This window comes from Haemaphysalis longicornis, unplaced genomic scaffold (assembly GCF_048455015.1).
Source record: "Haemaphysalis longicornis isolate Haplotype H1 unplaced genomic scaffold, Haemaphysalis longicornis Haplotype H1 scaffold_7, whole genome shotgun sequence".
Taxonomy (NCBI): Eukaryota; Metazoa; Arthropoda; class Arachnida; order Ixodida; family Ixodidae; genus Haemaphysalis; species Haemaphysalis longicornis.
This window is the reverse complement of record NW_027526422.1, coordinates 26,408,566-26,421,951: the sequence shown is the minus strand read 5'-3', so window position 1 is coordinate 26,421,951 and position 13,386 is coordinate 26,408,566. Positions and strand designations below refer to the sequence as shown.

Genomic DNA, 13,386 nt, shown 5'->3' with positions numbered 1-13,386 from the left:
TTGCGGCTCGCGACAACGTTGTTATGCAAACATCTACGCGCGGTCCAGCAGAGCAGCGTATGAGTAGACGCGAACACCGCTCTATCGGCGAGCTTAGCGAATTACGCTCCACTGCTTACAAAGGGGATTTCGCGGCGATGGCGCTCGCCCAGCGCTGCTCCCTCGGGGCGTTTTCCATTAGACGGGATTAGAGCGACATCCCCAGCGCGTCCATGGTGTCCCATCGTTTCGTTCTCTCGCTTTTCACACTTTCACGGAGTTAACGGCCTTTCTAGGAGAATGCCCTGATCCGCTCTTTTTGTTACTCTCTTAATTCTACAACACTTTGAAAACTTTGTACGCGCGGGAACTGATGATCTACAGCCTTGTCTGACAAGGCGGCGCAGTTTTTGTTCTGCGTTGTACGTGCAAACACTGCAAGACCAAGCCAACAGGACTTTATAATACTCTATTCAGGAATGTATAATCGAATTAAAGCAAAACATATCTTTAGGTTTATTTAAAACACTGGTTTAAAAGGGGTCTGGCTTTATTGAAGCTCCTGCTAAAGCAAGCGCTCAACGCATCCCAGAGACATTTATTTATTTATTTATTTATTTATTTATTTATTTATTTATTTATTTATTTATTTATTTATTTATTTCAATACATTGATGGCCGTACTGCGTTAAATAAGGGAGTGGTTCTTAGTCACGATATTACAAAACAAAAATCTTTAAATACATAGACAATCGAAACATACGATGAGAACAATACACACAAAAATATACAGGAACTAAAACGTGCCACACAAAGTATCGAGAATACTGTAAATCAAGGTAGAAAGAAATTTTCGACAATGACGATGATTATCTTGCGTGAAATTCTACAGCTCGGAAATGGAGAACACGTATCGAGCCCCTAGACACCGCGGAATGATCTCAAGGGACTTGAACAGGGGTTCAGCCATAGAGAACTCAAGGCATCCCTGACAATGGACAGTGATGTGAAAGAGACGTTACTGTCCAACAGAAAGCTGTATTCTGCTATTGGATGCACAAAGCAGACACATCATGCATAGTCGGCCTTGTTTTTGTGGAGTTGTACCTTATAATCGTTGTTCCACGTTTTTATTGTTACAATGGAAACAAAGCCTTCTAATAAGGGGGCAATGTTTCTCCCTGACATATTTGGCAACAGATACACCCTAGGCCATGAAGGATGCTGGGGATTTGAGGTAGGCGCAGCGAAGGGGATTTGGGCGACTGTTCAATTCTCCCTTAAAATCATTGCTTACGTGAGCATTGACGGGTCCCGATTACTGGATTAGAAAACTCTGGCGTACTTCAAAATCATTTCTTTCTCCAGCAGTCCGAAACTCTGTGTGCCCTGCCCGAACGTACGCAGCCTAATCTAAATTAGTGTTTTTCACTGTATACTCCCCGTAATTTGTACTTGATTCATGAATAGCGGATTCTTACTCATACAGCGCTACACAACATCACGCCAAAAAATCGGATTGACAGGAACGAGTTATCCCACAATGACCAACAAAAAAAAAATTCCCGCGCCTTCCCGCGAGGGGAACACGAGTAAATGCAGAGCATTGGGGCCTCAGTACTGATTGAAGGCAGTGTTGCTTCCATCGCTTCTTCCGTGATGCTGGAGTAGCAGACACGAATAAACGTGGGCACGAGCGTCAACCAAGGAAGGAAGGAGCAACGCAGTGACTGAAACACGAGCGACCGCTAGCCGCTATATTTGCAGCGCGCGCAGTAGAGGGAGAGCAGTACGGGGGGGAGAGCGCGCATGCGCAAGCAGCGCGCGCCCTTCCACGACCCACCGCGCTGCTATCACGCACCTGTTAGGCCGAGACCGCGACGGAGCGAACGGGCTGACTACGACGCATGCGCGCGCCAGCTGCTGTTGCGAGAGAGGAGGGAAGGAGAGGCGCACCTGCTGCGGACGCGAAACTGTTGACACCGTCCGACGCAGGAACAGGCGAGGCTAAGAAATGCTCTGCATTTAAAACGTTCTTCAAGAAGACGACTTTAAGTCGGCCTACCAGCCCACTCGCCTCACGGCGGTCGAGTACCCCTAAAAAGCATTCTGCTAGCAACTGTGTGCTAACTGCACAAATTGTACAACATGAGGGTCGTTACGGACTGTAAAATTACCTCGCATTTTTCGGTCATCAAGAATTCCAACTCGTCATAGAGTAGCAATACTTGGGGCTGGGCTAGATGGTCTACAAATAATTTCAATAGTTGCAGCGCATGGTAGCGAGGTCGACATAACGAACGAATGGGACTATACCGGTCACAGCTATGGACTTTTGGTATTACTCGACGAACAGTATTGTTCGTTGTCGAAGCTTACATTTCGTTTTGCCGTGCTTACTCGACGAACAGTATTGTTCGTTGTCAAAGCTAACACTTCGTTTTGCCGTGCTTGTAGTCGATAGGTGCACTTATTGCTAGACGCTTACCAAAGTACCAAAAATCATGCGCAATACCTGCACTTCACTAGACAAATCTCTCTTGCAACAGCCGCATGCTTACATTGAAAAGAAACAATGTCAGAGATTACACCTTAACCAGTATTTACATGTTATCACGTCAGAAAAAAGGACATAAAAACATGATAGACGATACTAAATAAACGCGAGCAAACCGATCCAATGCTGGAATGAACCAAAACCTACTCACCGAGATTCACTGAACGTCGTATCCGAGCAGTCGCGGATGCGTAAATGGCGAAGGAAAAATAACCACGATCTCCGAATGCGTCCGATTGCCGAGGGTCTCGTGATCGACCATCAAGGAACGAGAAGTGGCGGCTTTATGCTTTTTTGTCTGTCCGTGTCTCAGACATCGTTAGAAGGCGCCAAGGAAACGGACAGTGCGGCAGCTTGTAAAGGTGGAGAAAAAAATAAACATCTGACTGGCTCGATGAAACGTGTTTGTATTTCCTGCATCGATGTCTTTCTTGTTGATATTTTACCCACCCCACGTAAGTAAATTGCTTTTTTCGTTGGTGCCCCTCGCTACATACATTTTGAATGACCGAACACCCATAAGGCTATCGATAGAGCGAGAAATGTTTCCATGAAACCAATCGTGCGTATGCGAAGGTCCTTCATGTCAAAGGCACGTGTAAGTGAGGGGTACAGTAATAGCCGAAGCGCTTCAGCTAATACAAGAATTTAACGTAACCAGTTGTGTGGCATCTTATGTCGAAGCTCTTGTCCTAATCTGACCGCGACTCAAAGCGTGAGCTCAAAACATTACTTTTGCTGGAGCTGAATGCGCATCGCCGCCGAAACCAAAACTCTTGTGGTTTGCTGCCATGCTGACCGGTACGGAACTTAATTATTTAATGACTACTCTATAGAACTTAATAGCTCATATATTCACACTTCATGTTTTAGTATAGGAGCATTTTTCTGCAGAATTAAATAGAACACCGTTCGTCCTTGCATGCCTTCCAAATTTACTTTTGTACAACACGTGATTTTACACTTATGCACTAGGGCCGTAACGAAAGCACAAGACGAGAAGAGCGACTGGAGAATTCGATTGATTATGTCGGAGCACGCCTCCTCTAGACGTTTCCGTTCGAATTTCTTCATGCCCCAGAAAATGTCGTAAATAGTACTTTGCTTATTAATGCGTAGATAGTATGTTCATTAATCCTCATCTCTGTATAGCTCTGTTGGGCTGATACTCCGGGGTATCGTTGGCTCTTGCTATAGCGACGCCCATAGGTTTTGTAGTTAGCAGTCTGCATAGACCGAGAAGTATAACCGAAGTGAGCATCATCACCTCTTCTTTAAAACAGATTCGATTTACTCCCAAACAACGAGCTAACGAATAAACTCGAATTTATAAGCCTTCACCTCTCATTATTATTAGGTTCTTACGCATTTACCGAAGCATATTCCATTTGTTGGCGTTGGCGAGCACAACTTTCGTGACCTTCCTGTCTCATCCGGTGACCTACAAGAAAACGTCTTAGAGGCCCTATTCTCTCTCATTTATGCAAGCAATCTTCGCAGCATTGTCCCGCACCATGTGCAAACAACGCTATTTTGATGACGATTGTGGTTTCTTTTAGGAAACTGCCAATTATGATAACCAAGAACTACTAAAATCTTCCTTGTAGAACTCTAGCGTATGGTGTGAACAGTGGACAGTGGAACTTAACCACTATAAAACTGTTTCTGTGAAAATCCCAAATAAAAAATAGCCTATTTGTCGCTTATCGCGCGTCGACTTGCAAAGTTAATCAACACGAGTATTGATGCGTAATTTAAACCAATAACCCTAGCTGGAATAAAGAGGTTAAAAATGTTTCCTCGTGCGACTTCTCTAAAGTTCGCGTTTGGAGTGAAACTGCGATATTCTCCTGCTAACCTTAGGCGCCTTCCGTATACCTCTGCAGATCCCAAAATTCGGATACGCATGCTCGGCATAAGACCTTTACACATACGTTATTACTCGAGAGGCCTCCAGAGCTGTGCGTTCTTTTTGCTAAAAAAACAACTCTTCATGAAACCTACTCCCATCTCAAGCCATCAGAGCCCAGGTGTCAAGAAATAGGCATCTCGAATCATACCTAACTAGGCAAGAACTCCTACCTTTAAGTATTATTTCCCTCCCGAGAGTATAAAATAGGGGAACCACTTGCTACCATAATACATTGCAAGCCGTGAGGCTATCCTCAACCAAGATATTAGGAATGACGTACCAGGAAAACTTCAAGAACACCCTGCTTCTCAACAGGCTTCAAGACATCACGGCTCAGACTGTTCGGATGCTGCGTAGGGTAGCGAACAGGAGCCATGGACTAAAAGAAAACGACATGGTCCGTCTTGTGCAGTCCTTCGTCGTCTCCAGAATCGTTTACGTGGCTCCTTATGCAGTTTGGGGGGCATCGGAGCGCGAAGAGCTTAACGTCCTTCTTAGAAAGGCATACAAACAAGCCGTGGCACCTCCTGCGAGCACCTCTACGGTACTACTCACGGGTTTGGGACTGCACAACACCATCGACGAGCTCATAGAGGCCCACCTAACGGCGCAGAAAGTAAGACTTGGAGCAAGCCCAACGGGTAGGGAAACGCTAGCTACGCTTGGTTACACGGCGCCACACATCACGGAAAACGCAGTGGACATCCCTCCTGAACTAAGCACCAGAATTCTTGTCCGTCCAATACCGCGGAACATGTCCCCTCAACATCATGAGGGAAGACGCATAGCAAGAGCTACTGCGCTGGAAAAACAGTACGCAGGACAAGACAACGTCGTCTATACAGACGCGGCGAAATACGCGAGGTACGGGGTAAGATTGGCGGCCGTTACCTCCACAACCGACATCCTTTCCAGTCTGACGCTTCGTTCGACTAACACCCAGCAGGCTGAAAAGACAGCTATCGCCCTTGCCCTCTCCCAGACAAAGGCCAAAGTAATTATTACGGACAGCCAAGCCGCCTGCCGAGCATACCAAGCAGGTAGGGTATCAAGACAAGCGCATCGGGTTCTCCTTCAAAGACCACCACAGAAGCAGGTCACAATCATTTGGACCCCGGCCCACTCTGCTCTTCGCGGCAACCAGACGGCACACGTCCTGTCCCGAGAACTCGCCCACCGGGCACCGCAAGAAGAGTCGAAGCGAACCTGGCAACCACTCCTCACATACGCCGACATAACCCAACATTACCGACAAGCGAGACAACTCTATCCACCAATCACTGATCAGGGCACGGAAAAACAGGAAGTCATCCTGCGACAACTGCAAACTAATACGTACCCACACCCAACAAGACTACACGCCATCCATCCTACTTTCTAGGATTCTCTATGTACTCATTGCCAAGCCCCAGGCACACTTTACCATATTGTCTGGGAATGCCAACTAAACCCAGGTCTTCCCCCGATCCCCAACGCATCAAGCGATCAGTGGGAGAGTACGCTGGCCAGCTCCTGCCCTGAAACGGAGCTTTGGCTAGCGGAAAAGGCGAAGACAGCCGGCCGTACCAACGGAGTCTTGGACTGAAGACCCCGACCACAAATATGCTAACTGTGATTAAAGTTTCTCTCTCTCTCTCTCTCTCTGTCTTCGTCAAATTGATTGCTGAAATTTACTTTTATCTTCGGTACATTTCAGCGTAACGTCCCTTCCACCTGGGCTTTCTAAGCGCCTACCATGTGCACTTATTAAATAAATAAATAAATAAATAAATAAATAAATAAATAAATAAATAAATAAATAAATAAAAACCAAATGCTAGATTACCCATAGATAATGTCATAAATGAATGTTGTAAATCTACAGAACCTAGTTCACTGAAACCGAAGTGAACTATTTAACATTTATTGGCTAGTTCCTTGAATGAAGAATACACGCTTGTGTGAGTACTCAACATGAATAAACAAAAATCGCACTATGGACATCCTGAAGGAAGTAACGCGGATTAGCCTCATAAACCGGCTAATATGGCTGTGAACAGGCAGTGTGTGGGGGAGGGGGAATCAAGCTATTTATTTAGAAGCATATTCGGTAGCCTTTGCATCAAGCTTCTCATAAAAACATTTGCATTTCACATTGCATGTTCTTTTTTCTCCGTCCCCCCACCCCGCTTCCACAAACATACATGCACATACGCTCGCACTACCACACAAGACAGTGGGCAGAGGCACACACAAGCAATACATATTACTGGGGTACCGGAAGCCTTGTGTCACATAGTTTGACGAACGCGGTCTGACAACTACTGGTCTAGAAGCACCCTAGGTTTTGTTAGTCCAATGCTGATGGCCCTGTGGAGTGGCCGTTAGTGGCTCTGCTTGCTCTCCTATGTGCCTTTAATTAGGGAGCAATCCCACCCCGTGTATGCATGATCACGTTCACAGAAACGAAAAAATTCTGCAGAAATTCAGAGAATTATCTACTAATGCGTAGCATTCTTACGCCACTTGTCTTGAGTGTGAGTTTTTTACAGCCAATTTTTGTTTTATCTAAAATCCTCTCCGACCGATTAGAAGTGGAACATTTGCGAAATCTGCATTTTTGTGGAAATGCAGGGCGTTATACGGTTTGCCATTTTCTGTAATTGCTTACTATTTTTCTTATTCTTTAGTTTTTCAAAAATTCGCGCACCCAGTTATCTTTATTTACGCTATTATAGCGATTACAGGTGGAACTTCCGTGATACCTGCATTTTTGTGCAAATTCAGGGCGTTACACAGTCGTTGCTGTGGGGGTACTCGGCAAAGAATGGTACGCATTACAAAATCTGGGCATACTCGCCATCCCAAAGCTGAAGACAAGTTTCGGTGCATACATGGGGTTTACTCATAACATGGACATGTCGACGAAGAGTAATGGCGGTAGCTACGCGAAAGCGCATAGAACGCGATTCGTCCGCAGGCGTAAGGGGTGCGCATTCATCGAGGAAGCCGTCTGTACATCTGTCAAGTTCAAGGCTTTCATAACGCGATTCGAGACGGCTGGCTCCAGCCCAACATGTCAAGGGCATATGGAGTCCGTCATCCGCCGAAATGCCGCTTGTTCAGCAATTCAATACTTCTGTCCGCGCGCCGTGTCAGCCTGTTGTTGTCGGCCCGTCACGTAAGCCAGGCGTATTAACATTCCGCGCGCAGCGATGATCGAACAAGCAGAGCTTCTCCTCCCGAGCGCTTCCTCGCGGAGCCTTCGAAAGGGCCGCGTTCACCGAGCAGGAAAAACAAAGTCTCTGGAGAAGCTTGTTGCTAGAACTACCTCACTGACAGCCGCGAAGAAGGGACATCAATGCGCGCTTCTTAAGAATGGTTACAAAGCTAAAGACGGCAAGCGCAATATGACCGCAGCGGGTGGGATATTTTTTCTACGGCTTTTTAAAAAAGGCAGCAGCGCAATGATAATACCGCGACATCAGCTGCGACCACTCACCATTCCGTCGCACCCCATCCCACTCTGTGTGGGACCGCCACCTTAGCCGAACTCCACACCCACGTCCCAACCCAACCCCTGAGCAGTGGAGGAACAGCAAGCTCTGGAGCTTGGTGGACAGCTGGAGCTGATATCCGGGCTCAACACAGGGCCTCCTGGACTAATGACGCCTTCCGTTATAAATGAACGGCTCAACCATCTCCGTTCCGGATCAAAGAAAACGTTTATGTCAACATTTGTCAACTTTTTGTTTACCAATTGACGTATCAAACCATACATATGAAGACCACTGGATCTCTAACGTACGTATGCGTGGTGCGTCCCTGTTACTTCATATTACTACCTTTGTCTCAGACTGTTCATTGCGCACGCGTGCATTGTAAGTGCTTTCTTGTAAGAGGTTTTAGAGTTGTTAATATTTGTTTTTGGTTCGTGCATTGGTTAATGTCATTTTACCTTTATGATCCACATCTTGTTTCTTTAACTTATTCATCTGGAATAGCTGCAGCTTACAACCGAGCGACCCTTGTCATTTTTTTTTATTTTGGTTAATAAGGAACAAGCAACAACGACCGTGTGCCACGACAGAACACTGAAAAGTTAAGAACTGATAAAATTACTGCTGGACTATTTGGTTATTTGCATTTGCAATAAACGTTTGCGCAGATTTACAAACAAAACGCAAGAGAGACGGGCACGATTGCAGCCAGCCGCGTGCTCTTGTGTTTTGTCTCTATATCTGCTCTAACATTAATTACGAATGCTGAGAACTAAATGTACGCCGTCTTTACACACTCAAAAAGCACAACGAACGTTTTATATCTATGCCTTGGAATAATAATGATATAAAGAACGATACCACGCATCGCAGTATAAACCACGAGGCTTCGATCGATAGTGCTGTATCATCTGAGCTTCCTGGAAAGAGAAATTCTTTATCGAGCCTAATGTTTTCGTCGGCAGTGCAACTCTCGTCCAGTGATATGTCATTTTCCGCCGCAAATAGCGGGCCGAGATCGAGGACTAAAGCTTGACCTCGAGTGCTTTTCTTGGACCCGGCCCTGGTAAGGAAGTGATGTATACGGATCTAACCAAACCAAAGTACGTTTAAGCGATATCGCAGTCTCGCACATTGCGGATATATCACCGGTGATTTTGCGGCGGTGATGAAAGAAAAGAGCTCCGCCTAACAGTAGTGAGTAGGTGAGGAGGGAACCTTTGTCCTTTTATCTGTTCTGCATTTTGCATCTTGGTGGGGGAAGGAGAATTGATGTAGGTAGAAGACGAGGCAGTTGATTGTTTCCACCTTGATTTCCCCTCACCTTCACCGCTCCCCCACGGCTTCTCTCAGACGACAGAGTGTAGAGCAGCAGACGACGGCCCAGAAAGATAATCAGGTGGCTGGTGGAATGACGAACCCGAGAGAATGAACTAACAGGCCTAGTTATCTCGGTGGTGTTGGAGAAACCGTTGAATAGACCAGCGGGAACAAAAAGAACGGAAGGGGGAAAGAGCACGTTCAGATCGACCTTGAAGACTCGGCTTCTTCGAGGCTGGGTGAAATAAGGACCGTGACGACTGCGGGGTTGCCGCGCCGACAAGCCGTGCCATTGAATGGCCATTTAGCGGCGGCGCCGAAAGGAAGCTTTATGTGTGCTTGTATGCGTATACCGACGGTGACGTGCAGCGCTTCTGTGCTCTCTGTCCGGAAGATTGTCACGTCCGCCGTTGTTCAGGGGCGGGGAGGCTCACCAAAGCTTACTAACGAGTTGAAGGCGACGGCTTATGAAGAAAGACAGTAGCCCTTTTAATCGTCGTCGCACGATAACTATAATAACGCTGCATCATTGGTTTGTTTAGTTTTTAAACTTGTGATAGTTCGCTTTTTTTGGCGCAAGACCATCAAACAGCAAAGGGCGCAATGCACCTAACATCGGTAGCAGGAAAAGAACTAACGCAGAAAAAAAATGTATAAGTCATTTTATGTCTGATTTGAAAACGACTGTTTTTAATTTATTAATGACAGCTAAACTACAAGTTGATTTTTAGTTTGGTAAAAAGATGCGGAGGACATCTACGTTGATATCTTAAGACGCGAAACGCGATGGCGTTAGTTCTTCGTGGAGGGAGAGACTTAGAACGGGGCTGGTATATTCACCATCATGCTCTCCAAGCGTTGAAAGTCAGCTAGGGCACGCAGGTTTTCAAAGTTATTTGTTCTTAACCTTCATGTGCAAAAGGTGCTCCTTTGATACGTTTCGCATTTCCGGAGAAAGGCCGTTCTATGAATGCGCGCTTTGCCACCGGCTACAGGATGTCAACCAGTCTTAAATTGCGCTGCAGGGTTGCCAACTGAATCCGTCATCAACGGCACAACCATCGACGGGATGGAGACCTACGGCGGGAGAACAGCCGTAGGGAAATTGTCGTCGAGCCTACCGGCCAGCCTACTGCTTTCTAAACTCCCGCGGACACTGCGCCCAATCCCAGCGGTTATTTACATTATTTCCGGTTGGCAGCGATTATGTCCTTCAACGGGCGATGGATGAGCACAACTGATAGCCACGGCTGCTCCAGGCGATTAGGGCATGCCCAGAAATTCGCTAAGTGATCGTGATATCGTTTTCATGTTAAAAAGGAGCCCGAATAACTAGAGACATTGTAGTTAAGAAGGAGAGACATTGTAGTTAAGAGATTCCACACGAAAGAAGCAAACCATTAACCACTTGAAGCCACAGAATTCAGCGATCACTAATCCATGTGGACACCGGCTAACTGCTAAATGTCGGGGGGCGTTCCGTCATGTATTACATGTATCGGAAGGAGAAATAACACGGGGCAAAGTGCACTCCTTTACGCGGCCCGCAGTTCAGCTACGTGGTCGCTAGAAGATGCCCACAAGGAAGTTCTTTCCTGCCTAACACACGGGGAAAATTCCCACCGCGCGTTTAGTTGCGGGAGTAATTGCTTTATTGAAATGCGCCTCGCGGGACATAACATATTCTATCAGACGGGGTCTTCCGAAACCACTCGTCAATCCAGCCACATCTTTAGCTGCCGAAGTTCCAGCCGCTTGGCGCGCCATCCCTTTATAGCCCAGGCGATTCTAATCAACTTGTCAGGCGTATACTTTACATAGCAGAGGAGGCCGCTGTAGTTTCGCGTGTCATGAATACATGGCGCGATCAGTGCACGGAGCCGGCGCCTTGCACCGGTGTCTTCCTGCACAGCTGTTTCGTAAGACACCTTCCCTCCAGCCGTTGCATATTCAATAGGCCGACGACGGCGTCGAGCCATGCCCCATTAGAGCGTTATTCGATTCTCGCGGGCTACGTCTGCTTTATTTTACTTTTGCCTGACGTGGCGCTCGTGTCCGCTGATGCGTAAAATAACCGACTCGCCGCAGAAAGGGAAAGCCAGCGGTTGGACTGGTTTCTCGCGAGCACTACATCGAAGTCATGGTATGACCGTTGCACGTCACTGGGAAAATGGTATTACGGAGAAGAGTCTAACGTTTTCCATAGAAATGTTAGGCGTAGCCTTGCCATCGTATTGCCAGCTTAGTGGAACCTGAGGGTGTTTACGGAAAGCTAACGAAAGGAGGGAAGGGGGGGGGGGGGGCGTTGGTGCATGTTAAACTAACAGCAAGGGTCGACATCAGTGTGATGCGCGTGGCTATGAGACCCCGATCGTGTTAATTCTTTGCAGCGCCTACTGAGTGAATGAGTGACGAAACGTTATTTCCAAAGTTTAGCTGGGGGTTGCGGTCCCCCGTTTTAAATGGACGACTGCCAGATGCCCGGAGATATCCCGACGGCGTCTGAGGAGAAATTGAGCTAGCGGGGCCGTACTGCTGTCGTCATCTTGGCGCCGTTCTTGTTTAAATATGCAGTTAGGTGGTGTCTTCGGCCAGCTTGACAAGACAAGCTTGGTGTTCCTGACTGTTTTGGAACGTGGTCTATCTTTATCTCTTCTCAATCAACTAGGTAGATCAGCACGCCAATGCGCATTCTCCCAGAATATGTGCGGTCGAATGGTTCACGCACCATTTTGTGGTACGATCTACCTCGGTAACTGTCAAAAAATACCAAGCTATACCCCTCAATGGTTGATACGAAGGCTTATCAATAAACGTGTTTGTTAAGCAGGGCTGGCATAGCGCTACATCACTACTAATTGCTCCAAAGTTATCGGGTTTTCCGCAAACCCGAATAGAATAGAATATAATAGAATAGAATAGAATAGAATAGAATAGAATAGCATTAAATAAAAACAATGAAATTGTTTTCAATATCACTTTTTACAAAATAGGTCCATCAGGGCCCAGAGAAGCAGGGGGCATCAAGTTTAACTCTTATGGTGGCAGCTTTTGAAGAAAAATTACGACACAAAATTTCAAGACATCTCCACAAATTTTTCTCGTGAAGTTTGCATTCAACTTAATAGCTTCCTTAGTTCAGAGTATCGTTCTTATAAAACGAACTTTTTTGTTCCTGCCGTGAGTTCCCAACGCCCGGAAAGTCCTTGATGTGATCAGTTTATACGACATGCAGTAAATACTACCTCCCGTTTATTTTACGATTTTCTAAAACAACGACAAGAACAACAAAATCACTCAGAGGAGCACCGGGCCTTCAACTAGCAGCGGCCCTTAGCTTTCCACCGGTTATATAATTTGTGCGCCTTTTAATGTCCCAAAACAAATGAATAAAATATTTCTACAAAGCAACACTTGCTCGTTGCGACTTACTATAGATTAAATGTGCAATGTAACCAAAGTAGGCAATACAAAAGGCTTCATTTATAATAGAGAAAGAGTCGGAATATTTTAGGCCCACCTGATGTTTATTGAACGTTCTTCGCAAGAGCGTTTGTCTAGATTTTCTTGATCGCAAATGTGCGCACCGTGGCCGCAGATTCAAGCCGCTGTCGTAATCGGCAGCAGAACCGCGTCTGTCGTGAGTTCATCACGGACATTTTCTTAACCCAATGTTGGAAACATATTCTGTGCGCATTCGGCTTGGCGTCAGATGCTGGAGAAGAATCATTGACGTCTTTAGCGCACATTTTGACTGTTCTAGCATTCGGCTATCTAGCGAGATTTAAAGTTAAGCAGCACTGATATCTTCTGTAATCATTGACTCCTGAAGGGCGCATTTGCGGCCGGTGACGTTACTTCGAGCCTTCGCTGGCTTGGGAGGAACAGACGGTGTGACGCCGGCGAAATAAAGATGCATCAGATCTGAGACGCGCATAAATAACCTGCTGGCGACGCGAGACACCGCCAGCCACCGCCCACAGCTGAGGTTAATGACTACCCTCTTTCACGCACAGAGATCACGCAGCTGTCGTAAAAAAAGGAATGACTAATGTGACAACCCAACCCTACAAAGTCGCAACTGGTCATGCCTTGAGTAACCATGTTTCCCGTCAAGGTTTTCTTTAGCGTTTCTTTTC

At 46.4% G+C, this 13,386-nt stretch overlaps 1 protein-coding gene across 2 annotated transcripts in view; it reads right to left on the bottom strand.

The window, feature by feature from the left end:
• Nucleotides 1-13,386, bottom strand: part of LOC144144879 (neprilysin-1-like) — a 119,605-nt gene that overhangs the window by 56,700 nt on the left and 49,519 nt on the right. The gene's annotated exons all lie outside the window — the stretch shown is intronic.